At 39.8% G+C, this 19163-nt stretch overlaps 1 protein-coding gene across 2 annotated transcripts in view; it reads right to left on the bottom strand.

Annotated features, from left to right (window-relative positions):
* LOC6040828 (serine proteinase stubble) overlaps positions 1 to 19163 on the bottom strand; it is a 267484-nt gene that overhangs the window by 147468 nt on the left and 100853 nt on the right. For both annotated transcript variants that reach the window (XM_038259151.1, XM_038259152.1), the window contains exon 4: positions 13038 to 13117. The gene's annotated coding sequence lies outside the window, so the exon portion shown is untranslated. The remainder of the gene's footprint in view (positions 1 to 13037; positions 13118 to 19163) is intronic.

Below are 19163 nucleotides of genomic sequence, written 5' to 3'. Positions count from 1 at the left end.
CAACCAACTTCAACCAAACTTCGGGACAATGCACAGAACGATCAGCCAAACAAAACGTGTTTGTTATTTTTTACATTGCGTGCTTTCGTTTTTGTTTATTCAAGGTCAAACATTAAAACGCGTTTTCCTCGGAACGTCGAAATGGCAGGTGTGACAAGATAGCCCGCCGACGTCGATGTATTGACTTATGTGTAGAAGGATCATATACTGGGAAATTATTACACATACCTTTTCATTCTCATACGCACTTTTGAAACAAGCGCCACGTTAAAGCGATGAGGATGAAGAATTTCAAATCCCCGAAGGGATCTGAGATACGGTCAGATTGCCACTCAAATTTCAATTTCGGACCGTGGTCAACCATCGACGAAAATAACACATTGGAATTGGCTACTAGGACCATGTTTCAAACTACGGTTTAAGATTTGTCACACTGGTCCAGCCAATGGGGCATTCCATGTCAAACTTTATGATCTCGCAAGTAGAGGGTGACGATTCTCGAGATTTTCAATTTCCCGGGAATCGAGAGTTGTATTTTGCTATTTCCCCCCAAGTAACATTTTTTTCCAGGAGTTCTACAAGAGCTCTTCAAAATAGCTACAGCATGGCAGTTTGGACCGCGGTAGGATAAAACTCTCTTGAAGTACTCTTCCAAACTCCTGAAGAAGTTTTGAAGAGAATTTTATCCTACCGCGGTCCAAACTGCTATGCTGTAGCTATCTTGAAGAGCTCTTGTAGAACTCCTGGAAAAAAATGTTACTTGGGCCGGGAATTCCCGGGACCCGGGAGTTTTTTTTTAGCTATGCAATAGTGCCAATAATTTAACAGAAATGTAATAATTTTGTTCAGTAACATGTTATGCTATAAAATAATTCAGTTACAATTAATTCAAACTTATTCAATGAAACGTTAATTTAAGTAGCCTCGTTTTATAGTTCACAGTTCTACATTTTGATATATTTTTTCTGAATTCTGAAGCTTTTTGCATGAACTTGTCATTAGATTTTAAAAAATTTAAAATTAGCTAATATATAATTTCCCAGTATCTTTATTTTTGCAATTTTATAAATAACGACTCAAAACAACAATTTAAATTGTTTTTCCTTCTTGGGCCAACTGTAAATATTAAATGAAGAAATATTAACAGTTATCCGGAAAACCAGAATTTTCACAATTGGCGGACCTAACCATTACAAAGATTTGCAGAGTTATTTTTCAAAAATGTTATTTAATATTGAGGTTGATGCTAAATCCAATACTACTATTGACATCAAAAAGGAAATTACCTTGATACAGCGAAAATGCTCGAGAGATGATATAGAAAATGAACTTATTTTAAAAATGCTTTTCCTTCTTAGAAATAATGAATTGAAATAATGTTTCAAAAAAACTTGAGTTTTTCATTTCTGGGATGTACCTGCAAAGTATGCTTCAATGTAACTTTGTTTACACTCAATTATAGTTATTGGAATTTTTGACATGTTAAAATCTACACTTTCTAAATAAGAAGATTATAAAAGCATTGGTTTATTCAAACTTAAATATCGATTATTGAACACTCAATGTTCTGGACAATTTTTATTTTTTCAAATGGTTTTCTGATTAGTTTATATAATTTGGCTTTCATATTTATAAGAATAAAATTTCCCGGGAGTCTCGACCAAATTTCCCGGGAATCGAGAGGTCCAAAAATGATCGATATCACAGGATTTTTTCCCCGGGAATTCCCGCTCGTCACCCTCTACTCGCAAGACTAGTACAAAAATGTGTCGTTGGTAAGATAACGTCATGATTCGAATTCCCGGACGCTTCGAAACCCGGACACCTCATCTTGTTTTATCAATTATTTGGATATAAGTTCGCATTATGAATGTCAAAACTGTTAATTGATGAATTCTAGCATCAACTTTCATTTAAAGTTTGTTTGAACGCTGTAGTTAATGTCAAAACTTGGTCAAAACAGTTAAATATAATAAAATTATAAGATTATCAAAAATGCGAAACATTTCACGTGAAATATTTCATAGCCGTCCGAAGCATCTAGAAAGGCAAGGCAGAAATTTACGGTTTTAATTTCCTTAAATTCTAGCAATTTTTTATATAAAATATCGATGGTATTGATGTAAACAGCTTATTTGAGACCTAAAGAATGCCATTCACTAACATTTCAGTCCAAATTTGTGCGAATCATTAGCCAAATCAAGTGTCCGAAATTCGAAGCAACAGTGTCCGGATTTCGAATCAGCTTTTATCAGTGTCCGGGATTCGAATCACAACAAGTCATTTTAATTTTCAAATTATTATGAAAAATTGTTAGAAAAGACATATTTTGCATGCTTTTGCTTAAAACTGACTGTTGCTACTACATCCTGATGATATTTCTTCATTTCCAACTTATTACACGATTTTTTGTCAGCTATAACGAAAACGATATGCTACTAAGTGTCCGGATTTCGAATCATGACGTTAATCGAATGACCTTTCCAACGAGTCCAAAACATTGATAATATGGCAACCCTGTCTCGAGTTATGACCACTTAAGTGATATTTGTGTACTTTATTATTCCGGATTTAAAAAAAATATATGTAATTTGTGTCCAAATGTGTCACCCACTGTTCGTAAAAAGTGAGAAAGGCATCAACCACATAGATGGATTAAGTTAGAGCAATTCCAGCCCAAAACAAGAATTTTTCAGGTACTTTTTTCTCGACCCTCTCTGATTTCAATGAAACTTTGTAGACATGTTATCCTACGCTTATATAAGCCATTTTTATGTATATGGAGCCAGTTCAACACGATAATGACATTTGAGAAGGGCGTAAGTGTTTTAAATATTTTTGTAATTCGGAATATAAATATTTCTGTATCTCGAAGCCGTTGCATCGTATCAAAAAGTGGTCTAAGACAAACTTGTAGGAAATTTGACGGACTTTTCGATAAAATACACTGAAAGAAAAAAACACTCAACTTTTATGAGATTTTTTATTTTTAAGTTTAAAGTCAAATTTGAGGAGCCCACGATTTTTCGTTCAAAATTTTTGTGAAGATAGCCTAAGATGTTACAAAAAGACTCACGAAAAATGCAGGATGGAGCATCTCACCTAAAAAAATACAAAAATCATTTACTGAAACTGTTTTTTTGAAAAGTGCTCTAAACTTCAAAATTTTCTAAAACCGAATACGAGAATCGATTTTCCAGACAATTTTACATAAAAATCTCTATATTGACTACTGTCCTAAGTCCAATCCTTGTGAAGTTACAGCGGTTTTAAAAATAAAATTGTTGAAAAATTAGGTTTTTTGATGGTTTTTGGCAATTTCTATATGACATACTTGATTTTTCAGTCTCGTAAATATTTTTACCGGAAAGCTCGTCCAATTTCCCATAAGTTTGTCTTTGACCACATTTCAATTGGTTGTATGAGCTTACAGATATAAGCTAATTACATTGCTCATTACTGAAAACATCATATTTTTTCAGTGTAGTAAATTAACCTGGATAATAAATAAGCTTATATCTGTAAGCCCATACATCCAATTGAAATGTGGTCAAAGACAAACTTATGGGAAATTGGACGAGCTTTCCGGTAAAAATATTTACGAGACTGAAAAATCAAGTCTGTCATATAGAAATTGCCAAAAACCATAAAAAGAACCTATATTTTCAACATTTTTATTTTTAAAACCGCTGTAACTTCACAAGGATTGGACTTAGGACAGTAGTCAATATGGAGATTTTTATGTAAAATTGTCTGGAAAATCGATTCCCGTATTCGGTTTTTGAAAATTTTGACGTTTAGAGCACTTTTCAAAAAAACAGTTTCAGTAAATGATTTTTGTATTTTTTTAGGTGAGATGATCCATCCTGCATTTTTCGTGAGTCTTTTTGTAACATCTTAAGCTATCTTCACAAAAATTTTGAACGAAAAAAAATCGTGGGCTCCCCCTCAAATTTGACTTTAAAACTTAAAAATCAAAAAATCTCATAAAAGTTGAGTGTTTTTTTCTTTCAGTGTATTTTTATCGAAAAGTCCGTCAAATTTCCTACAAGTTTGTCTTAGACCACTTTTTGATACGATGCAACGGCTTCGAGATACAGAAATATTTATATTCCGAATTACAAAAATATTTAAAACACTTACACCCTTCTCAAATGTCATTATCGTATGGAACTGGGTTCATATACATAAAAATGGCTTATATAAGCGTAGAATAACATGTCTACAAAGTTTCATTGAAATCGGAGAGAGTCGGGTACAACCGATTCCCTATTTGGCATGGAATTGCTCGTTAGTTCTTTTTTCTCATATTCAGTACTTCAAGCCGAATTGAGCTGTCTTGAACGCAAATGAAAGGTGAATAGTTTGGTTTACACAAAATAGTTTCGAAAATCTAGCCTGAAAGAGTCTTGACCGAAGATCCTACATTTAAACATATTTTTATCTGATTCCTTGGGAGTTTTTCGTAACATATTCAAACATAGAAAAAAGTATCGATGCCGGTGTACTCTTTTGTACTAAGCTTGCTGGGATTCCTATCTAGATAGTACAAGAGTGCTAACAGGCATCGGTTTATGTTACGACGTGCCCCGCGGAGTTGATCGTGGCCACCGGCCACGAATAAAACACACGACGTAAACGATTAAAACCATTTATTTACACAGGTCGGGAGAAGACATTCTCCACGACCACACAGAACAAGATCTGGACGAACAAGAACGAATCACAATATGAATGACGATAACAACAGATTAAAAACAGTTGAGACTGTTGTTGACATCTCTGGATGACAACTGAGTTGTCACCGGAGAGCCCAGTGTAAATACTCTGGCTGGCATGGCAGTGTTGCCAGAGTACTGTTCCAGTTATCCCAACATCTCCCCCTTTTATTGTTGTGGGTTGAGTCACTGGAGCGGTCTTCGGAACAGGAAGATCGTCAGTGCTGCTGCACCTCACGGATGCCGGAAGATGTGGTTGAAGATGACGACGATCAGATCCGGATCATGGACCGGACCGGCAGGAACCACAGCGACAGATCTTGGTGGATGCCACTTGGCCTCGCTGAATGCGTCGTCATCGATTCGTTGATAGTACGGCCGCAACACGACAACGTCCCGGCTGGTGAATGATGAGTCGACACCATGTTGATCTGCACCTGGCGAACGACTCGGATGATGACGTTGTTGCTGCTTGTTCACGCGACCGAACGTTGCTGACCAGCTGAAGGTGATGCTGTGGTTGGTCAGCCTTGAAGATTCCAGTGCGTTCTTTCTCTCCCTCTTCGATTTTTTTAACGCTTGAGAAACGACGGGGACTTTTGGTGGCACTGGTCGCAGACGATTGCATCCGCCGAAGTAGGAACCGGTGCGCCTTGATGTGGACCGGGTTCGTGGTTGTGCTGTGATGCACTGCTGTGACGTCGTCGGATGCCGTCCGCTTCATGAGGTCAGCACACCCAACCTTACCGTCGACGGCGAGAGCGTTGATGGACGCCATCGGACGTGTTGGATGTTTCGCCGGGATAATAAGTTCCGGCTGCGTGTCCTTCACCCTTCGTTCCGTGCAGCCTCCGCGGGTTGAACTGCAGGCGGAACGGTCGACCGCGTCGGCGGGACCTTCGGAGGAGGACGATGCTCGTGCCACTTGGTGCGCTCCACACGGCCGCTGACGACATCGCTGCGAACTCACCGGTTGCTGCTGGAACCGCTGCTGTGGGTCGCACCTGTGCGAATGTTGTTGGAGCCGCTGCTGGAGTCTGCTGGTCACGAGTTGCTGCTGGGGAAGTTGCTGGTGGATTGGCAGGATGAAGTCCGTCGGCAGCTTCTGCTGCTGCGCCGTTTTGACAGGCGGATCCTTGGCGGCATCCACGACGAACGCGATGGCTGCCTCCTCCATCGCACTTTTCTTCCCCCGCGTGGGGAGCAAGTTTGTCCGGTGATCGAACCGGGTCAAACTCGCGAAAAACACCTCGTCGCCACTGTTACGACGTGCCCCGCGGAGTTGATCGTGGCCACCGGCCACGAATAAAACACACGACGTAAACGATTAAAACCATTTATTTGCACAGGTCGGGAGAAGACAATCTCCACGACCACACAGAACAAGATCTGGACGAACAAGAACGAATCACAATATGAATGACGATAACAACAGATTAAAAACAGTTGAGACTGTTGTTGACATCTCTGGATGACAACTGAGTTGTCACCGGAGAGCCCAGTGTAAATACTCTGGCTGGCATGGCAGTGTTGCCAGAGTACTGTTCCAGTTATCCCAACAGTTTACTAAAAGGACTCCTAGATATGCTTTCTTAAAAAAATGAGTTTTTCGAAGCACTCTACGCAAAAAACAGGAAAATCACGAAAACGGGAAAAACAACATCATTACTTAAACTGTGATAACATAAAAATGTAAGTGATGACCTAGAATTTTCGGGTTCTACTCAATTCGACATTAAAAACGCCAAAAACTGTTTTGGCAGGACGCAGGACAGTTCCCTAACAAACTCCAGATGCCATGTTTATTGAACATAATTTTTAATTTAGGCCAACCGTGAACGTTTACAAAAGCATCTTAAGTACATTGCAATATGTTGATATAAATATTTACCCTCATCTGGTGCGAAACGGGACACATGGGGCGAATTGGGATAGCTGTTTTAGCCTTGTCACTTTACAATATTTGGATATTTTTGATTAGTTTTGGATAGAACAGACATCTTAAAATCCAAATTTAAAGCTTACTCTAGTGTACTCTGAAAACTGCTGTCCCTATTCAGACTGTAGTCCCGATTCGCCCCAGATGGCGGTACTTATTTTCCTTAAAAAGGCACATTCCAGCAAAGAAACTACCTCCAAAAAGGACGCTCGCCCAAATGGTCAGCCTTAATCTTCGCAAACGAGGTTATGTTTGTTTTCGCTGTCAAAATCATATCGCGGGCGCGTTCAAGTGATCGACGATTGATTTGATCCGATCTCACCACTTCTGCCGAACCAGGCCCGGAGGATGGGATGTCGACGCGATCCCAAAAATTGGCAGATTGGCCGACGGGATCAACGCGCAAACCGGCTTTCGGCAGGGTGTTGAAATGTAGGCCGAGTTCAATTCGTGCAAGACAGATTGGCAATCAACAACGGCATCATTTTCGTCGACTGGACTGGACATCACATCACACAAGAAGAGCGTTTTTTAATCGAGAGCATTTTCGATTTCTGGCCCAGCCCCAGGAGGAAGGACAGCCGGTGCCGATGGCTTTGTGTCACGTCGCCCGATAGAGGCGGATCTCAGGCGGACATGAATGGTCCAGTTTTTGGGAAACATGCCGGCCGTGGCGGCGGTCAGTGCACAAGATTGTGATTAACAATCGCGCGAGCTGTGGTCGTGTTTATTTATGATGTGCCATTTTTATACCGCGAGAGCGCGCCCGGTTTCCCTTTCGTTAGGCCGGTGAAATTGACATGAAGTGTGTTGTTCCGCCTGGAGGCCCTCCGGGACTGGTCTGGTCCGAAAACGAAACTTAGGCCGGAACAACAACCGCGCGCGCGGAGACAAGCTTAATGGAAGGTAGCAAAGCATCGTGGAGTTTTTTTGAGCACGTGAAAGTGATAGCGTGGCGGCGGTTTTTGCGCTGGAGGTCAAATTTTATTAGCGAATCGAATTTGAAGCAGCTGGAAGTCAGCGTGCGCGTGATAAATGACTTGTCTCACTTTATTAGCGTTAAAGTTGCGGATTTTGGTGCACAGTTCGGTTGACAGAATCTATTATTGGATTGCTTTGGTACACCCAACTGGCAGTCGCATGATTGTGATGCATGGCGGCATGAAAGTATATCAGAATCTGCATGAAATCTGTACTCATGCATTTTTTGCGATATAGGAGTATGACATTTTTGCCCGTTACCGACAATTATCGACATTACCGACGGCTTTTTGGTTGTATTTCACAAAAAAAAACACTTAGCAGAACGAGGATTGAACCACTAACTTCTTGGTTATTGATCACACACGCTACCGCCGCGCCATGAACGCTTGATGAAAAGTGAGTGAAAGAGCACCAACATATGCTTCTCTTTGGAGTGTTGCTCGGGGACGGGCCAGCTTTATATGTGTTGGTGAGAACTGCAGATCGCTGAAATTTTTACACGCGGGCAAAAATGATCTACGGGCTTGCTGCAAAAAATGTTATAAAATATGACATTTTCTGCAGCAAATCCAATGTTGCAGATTTTGAGATATATTTTTCCTTTGGGTGTATAAACTGTTCGGATTGGCGTGGATTGGCTAAGCGGTGAGTTATATTATTTTACGGTGTTCAATGCATAAATTTCATCCAATTCCAATGCAACTTCTTGAAAATTTAGGCAATCAAGAACCATTTCCAATCATTGGTTTGGGCGAAATTTTTTTTTTCGTAATATCGGTCTGTGGTTGCTCCTTTAAAACTGCGTATTGGCCATATTTAATAGTTTCTTCACAAATTCCATGGCCTGGCGTAGTATGTATTTCACCAAAACAACTTATTGCTTTTGAGATTTCCATAACTATCTTTAAAAATCCTTTTCCCAAATATTTGAATCCTATCATTTTTTTATTAAGTTAGAGGTATATCGTGACGTTACTCGAGATTTTAAATTATCCTTGGAATCGAGAGTTGAATTTGGCCATTTCCTGGGAATTCCCGGGACCCGGAAGTTCTTTTTTTTATTATGCCAATAGTGGCAATAATTTAAAAAAAAATCAAATCAAATTATTCACTCAATCTACAGCATTACCTTGGCGTTCTCGATTGCGAGATTCCTACTCGAAACTAGGTGTCCGAAGGCTTGATTGATTGTTGAGGCAATTGCAAACCACTTTTTACAACTAAGCTTCCATCCACCCCGGGATTCGAACCGATGACCTTTGGATTGTTAGTCCAACTGTCTACCAGCGACTCCACCGAGACAGGACCCAGGGAGACGACTCCTACACCTGGACTGAGCTAACGACCTAACCTTTTTAAGGTTAGTCCGGGGCCAACATTTACTTCCCCGTCCGATGGAAGGCGTGATCAGACAATTCTCGTCTCGAAAAATGCCACCGGAACCGTCTGGGATCGAACCCACGGTTCCCGGCCGGTAATAATTTAAAAGAAAAGTAAAAAATAAGTTTTTCAATGAATTTACTTACAATTGATTCTTTTTTATTCCATGAAACGTTAATTGAAGTTTCCTCATTATTTAGAGGAACTATACCTACCTAATGATTTTTTTTTCTAATTCTGCAAATACAAGATTGTTTCTTGAGCTTTTTGAGACTGTGGGGCTGACTGGGAATTTAGTTTAAAATGTATACGAATAATATAAAATTTCCCAGTATCGGGATTTTTGCAATATGTTAAATAACGACCCAAACAACAATTTAAACTTGTTTTTTTTCCTTTTAACGGTCAACTATTAATATTAATTGAAGTTATTAAGATACCCGAATGTTCACAATTTGCGGACAGTAATTTTACTATGGTTGCCAGAGTTTTTTCCCCCGAATATAATTTAATACTGAGCATGACGTGAAACACAAAACGACTTATTGACATACAAAATTACCTTGATACAGCAAAATTAACTTAGGGACTAAGAATAATAATTAAAAAAATATGAGCACTGCTATACACGAGAGAGGATATGGAAATTGAACTTATTTTGGAAAAGCTTTACCCGCTTAGAAATAATAAATAAAAACATATTTAAAAACTTCAAATTTCATGTCAGGAGTGTAACTGCTAAGTATACTAAATACGTTAAACTTTAAAAAATATTTATGATTGGATTATTGTAACTTTTTTTTCAAATATTGTATTTAAAAACAGAATGTACATAATTTTTGCCTTCCTCACTGAGATATTGCCTTCCTCACTGAGGTAAGGCTATAATCCTGCTCGAAAAATGAACTTTTGAAATACATGTATACCTATCGACTCAGAATCGAAAACTGAACAAATGTCTGTGTGTGTGTATGTGTGTGTGTATGTATGTATGTGTTCAAAATTCTTGCCAAGTTTTCTCAGCACTGGCTGGACCGATTTTGATCAAACCAGTTGCATTCGACTTGGCTTTGGGTCCCATACATCGCTATTGAATTGTTTGAAGTTTCGATAAGTATCCGGATCTCACTTATATGCATGAAAACTATGTCCAGATCCATCATCCAACCCATCGTTGGTTAGGTAATCAAAAGACCTTTCCAACGAGTCCATAACATTGAAGATCTGGCAACCCTGTCTTGAGATATGGCCACTTAAGTGATATTGATGCTCTTTTTGGAAGCCGGATCTCACTTAAATGTATGTAAACGATGTCCGGATTCATCATCCGACCCATCGTTGGTTAGGTTATCGAAAACCCTTTCCAACGAGTCCAAAACATTGAAGATCTGACAACCCTGTCTCGAGATATGACCACTTAAGTGATATTGATGCACTTTTTGGAAGCCGAATCTCACTTAAATGTTTTTAAACTATGTCCGGATCCTTCATCCGACCCATCGTTGGTTAGGTAATCGAAAAACTTTTCCAACGAGTCCATAACATTGAAGATCTGGCAACTCTGTCTCGAGATATGTCCACTTAAGTGATATTGATGCACTTTTTTGAAGCCGGATCCCACTTAAATGAATATAAACTATGTCCGGATCCAGCATCCGACCCATCGTTGGTTAGGTAATCAAAAAACCTTTCCGAAACTATTGGCACCACGCCCCCCGGGGCATGGCCTTCCTCTAACGTGGGATTTCTGCTCCAGCGCCTCTGACGAGACAGGAGAAACCGGGACCGACGTTTTACTTCACCATCCGATAGAAGCTCAGTGGATAAGGCGGGAATCGAACCCGCGTATCATAGCATCATCGGGATCGGCAGCCGAAGCCGCTACCCCTGCGCCACGAGACCCACACAAAAAAAAACCTTTCCAACGAGTCCAAAACACTGAAGATCTGGCAACCCTGTTTCGAGATATGGCCACTTAAGTAATATTTATGTACTTTTTGGAAGCCGGATCTCACTTAAATGTTTGTAAACTATGTCCGGATTCACCATCCGACCCATCGTTGGTTAGGTTATCGAAAAACCTTTCCAACGAGTCCAAAACATTGAAGATCTGACAACCCTGTCTCGAGATATGGCCACTTAAGTGATATTGATGCACTTTTTGGAAGCCGGATCTCACTTAAATGTTTGTAAACTATGTCCGGATCCTTCATCCGACCCATCGTTGGTTAGGTTATCGAAAAACCTTTCCAACGAGTCCAAAACATTAAAGATCTGGCAACCTTGTCTCGAGTTATGATTACTTAAGTTATATGTGTGTACGTTTTTTTCTGGATTCAAAAAAATAACTGAAATATGTGTCCAATCCACTCATATTACCCATTGTTGGTAAAAAGTGAGGAAGGCATCAACCACATAGGAGGATTAAGTTAGTTTTTTTATTGAATAACACATTAGGCTGGTACAAAATTTATACACATGGAACCCGAGCCTATTGCAGAAATCGGATTTGCTTCCCGGATTCCAAGTATTTTGGCCAGGATTTCCCAGCAAAACCAACTTATCGGAAGATGGTGATTTTGATCTGATGCACTTCCACGGACAACCACTGGGTCCGTCGGCGACGTTACCAATCTTAAGAAAAATCGTGTGGTGGTTCACTGCTAGAAGTTTGCGACGGAAGCTCTTCGGATCGCAACTTAATCAAATCGGACAACTCCTGAAACTGAAATTGGTATTGAAGATACATAATTTGGTGAGCCCGTTCTTGGTGGTCATCAAATAAAATATATGAAATATAAAGAATGGGTGAAAATCACATTTTAAAACATAAACAGCTGTCGCAAAAATATATTTGTTTCATAGCGCCTTGCATTTACTGCGTACTTACGTACTCTCACACTTCAAATCTTATCTAACTTATCCAAAACATCACATCAGCTTTCGCCATCTTTCGCCACACGGATACGAGGCGAATATTCATAACGCAGTTTATCGAATTGGCCACGAGCAGAATTTCAATGATCTCTTTTTTTCTCTCACCGAGGGCATACCAAACGTTCCACCGAATCCCCATGACAGTCATATGAATGAACACTGTGAGCTGCATTACAGTCACATAAACTCGTAAAAGTGCGGCACTACAGACTTGCGAGCTGTAAATTGCGCCGAAACGTTGAAAAAAGTCAGTTGAGCCGCCCAGGCCTCATTTTTCTCATATATTATTCATTTATTCCGCCGCGAGGGCGCCTCGGGAGTCGTGATGGTCCACGACAGCAGCAGCCGTCGATTGCATCGGAAGCACGCACTCCAACCCCAGAAAACAGGGTCAAACCTCGGATATCCACTTGTGATGCAAGATGCATTTACAGGACGTTGTTTTTTTTGGTCTGCCTTGGGTGCCATCGCAACAACTCACCGAAAGTATTTATCAACCTTTAATTAAAAATTTTCAATTTCAAATAATACCGTGAGTGATAACAATTAAAATCTAGGTAGTTAGCGATTGAATGATCACTCCACATTCAAGATGAGATTATCCAGCGAGTCAAAGTATCAAAAGAGTTTTTCAAATTAAAGTATGAAAAATTATTGAAACAAAAGTTTATTAAGCTCTCGAAATTAAGTGCAACTCGTTATTGTCAAGTTTCGAATGTGAACATTCAAGGGTTGAGTACGTGAGCCAACCTTGACAGCAAAAGCAAGTCGCGTAAGATATGTGGGATTCTGCGTCTTGTCCATGGCGCTGATCATCAACCAAAAAAAGACAATTATTCAGAGTCGAACAAAAAAAGTACACCAACTTGGAGCTGAATAACAAATGTTTGCGAACGCCGCTCAAACTTAAATGAGAGAAAATCGCGCGCGATGATGGTGCGATATGAAAAATTCAGTGTAAATTTAGACTCCTGATAAGCGCTTTTTTTGCGCACGCACAGGTGTGATAAAAAGTTTCGTCAAGTTTATAGGCGGAACTCGGACAGCTGTCAGCGATTTGTATGATAAACTTTACGTACCCAGCAACCTCGGGAGTTTGGTTCCATTGAAGTGCGGTATGTTCAGTAGCTAATATTGTTGCATGTTCAAGCTGAAGCCTCTGTAAATAAAAATAAAACAAATTATTAGTATTAAATTGAACATTTGATTCGCAATAAGTAAGTAAATCTATTCAAAGCTTTTCTTACTACTTTTTGAAAAGCATACCCTCACTTTAATAATTTTAACCTGTAACGCACAGCTACACTTTTCCAGGAGAAAGCGCAATTATGATGCACCAAAATTATTATAATAAAGATATTATCGAAAGGACGGTCCTCACAGCATTATACAGCCAGCCAGGTGTGATTAATCAGCATGTTCAACTGGTTTCCCCCCAACGGAATGAACCAGTCGCGTTTCGGTCAATTTTAATGTCATTATTTGGTGCAGTCATAATAATAATGATTATTAAGAGGCAACTCGTTAACAAGATTGCGAATCGTGATAAAGACACTTTGGGTGACTTTCAACATTGAGAAGATAGCTATCCTGTTCACCTCAACGTGCATACAACCCGGTGGCAAACAAATAACCAATTTATTTATTAGACATTTTTGATTTATACTCGATCTTTTCCTTAAATCCTATAAATAGTAAAAAATAAGTACACACAACTGCCTCTACAAGTTTATTAATATCACAGGAAAATGTTACTTGAACTTGAAAAGGGGATCCATCACTGAATGAAACTTCTCGATATTTGATAGAACTTTCTGTCAGCGATCATTTAACAAAAAGAAATTTGATCGCTGACGATGGTCGGTGAACGGAAACACAAAGACGAAACGAACGAACTAATGGGCACCCCTAAAGAAGCCACCAAATTTGTAGAATATTTGACATAGTGTCTTTGTTTGTTGTTTTTTTTTTGCATAAGGGTAATTCTCTACCAACTCACACGAAATCGGGAAAAGTTGCCCCGACCCCTCTTCGTGAAACTTTGTCCTAAGGGGTAACTTTTGTCCCTGATCACGAAACCGAGGTCCGTTTTTTGATATCTTGTGACGGAGGGGCGGTACGACCCCTTCCATTTTTGAACATGTGAAAAAAGAGGTGGTCGTCATCGATCATGGCCATTCATGGTCACCCGCGACAGACACGGACGACGAAACAAAGAGAAACGCAAAAAGTAACTTTTTCAAAATATTTTTTCGTAAAATTGCGATAACTCGGGATGTTTATAAGCAAACCCCTTATGTCTGTATATCAAAATTTTTATAATTGTCTGCTCTACAACTTTGTAGAACATTGTTACACTCTCAAAAATAACCCTGCAAAGTTAGAAAAAACACGAAATTTTAAAATGAAAAATTTTGTTCTAAATGAAAAAATGACCCTTCTGGGACAATGTAGATTCGAAAAGTACATTAAATTTCCCATAAAATGACATGTTCCAAAAATTTTACAGTCGAGTAACGAAAAATGGGAGAATTTTTAAAACTTTTTTAGTGTTTTTTTCGATGAAAAATACGTTTATTCGGAATTCTGAGTACGCCATCAAATCGAGCGTCTAATTTTACATAAAAGTCCCTTTGACTTCAAATTTCTATCTCATCACCGTTTCAGGCTGCAAATTGTTGAAAAACACCTCTTTTTTCGCATGTTCAAAAATGGAAGGGGTCGTACCGCCCCTCCGTCACAAGATATCAAAAAACGGACCTCGGATTCGTGATCAGGGACAAAAATTACCCCTTAGGACAAAGTTTCACGCAAATCGAAGAGGGGTCGGGGCAACTGCTGTGTGAGTTGGCGGAGAATTACCCATAAATTTTATTTGCAACATTCACTTATTTTCCATACGACATCTTCATACAAAATCTTCAAATTTCAAAACCTATTTACGCAATATATTGTAGATAATGGACCATTCAATCATTTACTAAGCAATACAGGAGTTTCCAAATAAAAAACGTAAAAATAATCGAGGATTAGGGAAATCGAGTCTAGACTGTATTGTTATTTTTGACAAAAAAAAACTTTAATTTTGGTCAAATATTTAAAGTGCATACTTAGGCAATAAACTATCATTCAATGAACATTGACCATATAAACATCATTGAATCTTTTTGTGTTACATTACAAAATATTCATAATTGAAGAGGGTCGCAAAAAAGTAATTGATTTTTATCTTTTCTAGGAGAACAAGGTACCTGACATCATAATCTATTATTTAACAAGTGATTACTAAGAGACATGACCTCAAAATTGGACTCCCTCAACACACACAGGCAAAACACCAATGATTAACTCTGATAGTTGAAAATTGTTAAAACAATTACTCTGGAAGAAGACGAATTGATAAAAACTGCTGTTTATGAATCTCTTTCCCTGTCAACAAATTCTGAAGGATTTGTGACCCCGTTGAGTGAACGAATAAAATTACGCAACATAAATGAAAACTCTTTCAAAAGTAGGTCAAGCACAACTCTATTACGACACAAACTATAGCAATGCCCTCTGAATCTTCCTTGTAACCTTATAAGGTATCACCTTGATCGATAAACAACCTCCCCCTGTGCGGTAAGACCAAGTACAAACAGAAACTCGCGTAATTTAGCGCATTTGGCACACTTCTGACCAGCAGCAGCAGCAGCAGCAGATGAGGTATTAGGTGACCGGGGCAAATGCTGTCTGCTCCATCAAGTGCAAAGTAACTGTATCAAAAGGTGTAAATCTGCAAACAAAAAGTGGCGGAAAAGCGTGCCCACGAAGCGCAAACAAGAGGGCAGAAAGATAGTGTGTGGAAAACTATGGCGATAAAAAGGAAGGGGAAAATGATTTCGCACCTTGTCCGCTTTTATGCGGCTTTCGGCGAGAAGACGGCGACGACGACGGTCGGCAAACTCCGTCTGAAGATTGTACCCCCACAGAGGAACGTGAACCTGTGGCCACACCGACCGACCGACCATCATCAACTACAACGTGACGATGCTTGATGGGTACAAAAAAGGTAAACCATATTATGCGGTTATTACGGTAGAACGGTAAAAGATTGGGATGCTGCTGCTCCGTCCTGCAGGTTCTGGGGCACCCCGAACTGGTCAGCCAGCTGCTGCAGGTATCGTGTATCGATCGATTATCGGCGATCTTTCGTCACCTTGCTCTCCCTTGCTACGGGATGCCGCTGGACCTGCAAACAGCCTACCATTAGGCTGCTGGGAGATACCAAGACCAAGAAGACGATGCTAATTACTGAGCAGGAAATGTGAGAAAGTCCCCGCAGTCGAAGGGGGGGGGGGACCCAATATTCACAGGAGCAGAGGCCGACCCCAGGAAGAGGGTGTGAACCTGATCAGTGCTTCTGCGCACTGACAATTATCGTGCCAACGAGGCAGAAGATTCTATGCGGAGAAAAGGCTTCAACCCAGAGAAGAAAAAACTTAAGCTTTTTTATCGCTCCCATTCCATCTTATGATGGCACCCTTAAGATTCGCGTCGGGCACGTTCACACAGTTGCTAGGAATGTCAGGAGAAGAGGACAATCTATAACTGGCAATTAAACGTGCATATTGGCTCGTAAATAAATTGTATGAAGCATTTCTAGGTTAATGAGCAAAGAGCAGTTTATTAGTGCAAGTTGCGACGACAGGTTGCAGCACCTGTTTGAAATACTTTGCCCTGATTTTCTTAGGAAAGGAAAGCTAGACATTTTTGTAACCGATACTTCGTTCAACTGCTTGAAACGTTAAATTGCTTGAAAAATGTTTGCGAAACTAATCTAATGATACATTTCAATCCTGATCAAGTTCGATCATTCTTGACGAAAGATTCCTATTCTTTTCATATTACTCTTCTAGTATTGAAATAAAATCAAGATTTTAGTTACCTCTGCATAAGCCTCAAATTTCGTCGTTCAAGAATGACGGCTATTTCGTCGTTCAAGAATGACAGGAAAAGTAAGTAGTTTCACGACGGAATTGCAAAATAGTAGTTTATGCAACCTTCGCATTCGCATGGAGATGGTGATCTTAGCGGGTTGCAGACTGGATTTCGTCATGTATATGTGTTGATTATCCAGCCCAGGTTGCTTAGAAATTGATTAAAGGGAATTGAAACCAATTCTACCCAGACAGGACAGGCAGCACCATGAAAGCCAGTTTATGCAACAAGTTGCAAAAAGAAGATTTTTTCAGCACGAGTCGTACATTAATCCAATCCAGGTTTACCGAGTTGGATAAATACGACGAGTGCTAAAAAAATCAAGTTTTGCAACGAGTTCCATACAACATTTTTTGCAATTACAAAAAACACCTTTAATAAAGATTGTTATGCCAATTGTCTAAGTTTTTAGTCAATTCACCGATAAAATCAAAACAATACTGAAAAGTTTAACTTTTCGACACGTGTGCTGAATAGTTCAACTTTTCAGCACTAGTATCGAAAAGTACGCTCTTCTGTACAACATCGATGTTTTAAATTTGTTGTTTGAATGGCGATCTGGCAACACTGTTACTAGTATCTGGCAATACTTACACTGAAATAAAAAATAGTACCGAATTCCTTTATTCTAGGAATTTTGCCTCTTTTCCTTATTTAGTAATCGGGTTTTTTGGATTACTTAATAAGGAAAGGAGCCAAAATTCCTAGAATTTAGGAATTTAGTACTTTTATTTTTTTTCAGTGTATAAGATACAAATGGAATATGATTTTCATAAGAAATAGTTGTTCAATACTTTCTAAAGTATATGTGCAATAGCCATCGATTACCGACAATGACCGACTACATAATTTCATCTTAGGCTAATCTGCCAACAAAAGAAAAGTTGTCTGCAGATCCACCGTCTGTACGATTGAACAAACACGTGCACCTGAAAGCCCTCATTTGTGTGCGTAGACACTTCATAACCGAGCTTTCGGCCAACAACATCCACAATAATAAACAAAATTAACGAATTGTAGGCGCTGCCACTAATGATCCGCAAAGATCCAAATCAACCGTGTCTGGCCGTGCCCAAACCTTCTTCTTCGGATTATTCGGTGGTGTCTGGCCGAGGTCGATGGCTTCCAAACCTCTTGAGGGCACTCGATTAGGTTTAAAGTGCCTCCCCACTCTAAAGACCTAGGCTCTAGCCTGGCCTATGCGGTGGTCAATTATGCAACATTGTAACTCTCGGAACGGGCGGGAAGTAAATGGCGTCAAGATTTACACTGGCTTCCCCTGGGGGAAATTTGGTCCTCGTTACTTTTTATGGACGACTGTCAGTCATAACTGCGGTGCTGAGCGGGAGCAATAGTGTTTGGTTAGTAATTGAGGTATTATTTGTAACGACCTTGTTGGTACTACTGGGTAATGGGTTATTCCACTGGAGGGAGTGTGAATCTGTGATGAATTATGGCTGTATTATTCAGCGTTTCAGGATAAGAATTTTCTTAAAAACATGTATTAAAGCTTGTAAATGTAGAACGATATGCTGGCAGTTATGTGCATCGGAGGTTAGTGACACGAAACAGTTGTCAATACACCATGCAGAACAATGAATTCTCATTGGTCCCAAGATCTGTAACTTTCAGTGGGCTATACTGTACTGAAAAGTACTTGTACAGTGCACTTATACGCTTCAATATTGCTAAAAGATATAGCTAGAAATACATGTGCTCAATAATTGGCTTGACAACGCCACTCAAACGACTGTTTCACATGGGTTGACGTTGTGATGGGTAATCATCATCATTTCACTTTCATTTTATTACCTTCAACAGCAAACAAGAGCCCAGATGAGATTAAATTATTTCCTGACCGAGGTAACCTTTCCCGAAGCTCGTAACAATGCCTAACAGTTTCATTACCATCAAAATCACGTCACATCATTTTCTCAGTCTTCTTTCTTTTCCATAAATCAACGCAACCGTTGGCGCGGCAAGAAAAGATCAAACATGAGGCGCGCGTGCACTCACGCTGTCAGTGTACCAGTGTACCACCCATTATTAGAAAGACAGATCTAAGTCACGTTGAACTCGCGTTGTTGTGGGTCACAGCCACCCCAGGGCATGTTATGTTTCGTGTGCATCATAAAGCTTTCAGTTTTGTTTAAACCCCTCCCCTTCAGTCATTTCCCCCTCATTGATGGTTGCGCCCTTCGCACCCACCATCATCATCATCACCG

This window comes from Culex quinquefasciatus, chromosome 3, assembly GCF_015732765.1.
Source record: "Culex quinquefasciatus strain JHB chromosome 3, VPISU_Cqui_1.0_pri_paternal, whole genome shotgun sequence".
NCBI lineage: Eukaryota > Metazoa > Arthropoda > Insecta > Diptera > Culicidae > Culex > Culex quinquefasciatus.
The sequence above is the reverse complement of the archived record's forward strand: the minus strand, read 5'-3'. Positions and strand labels throughout refer to the sequence as shown.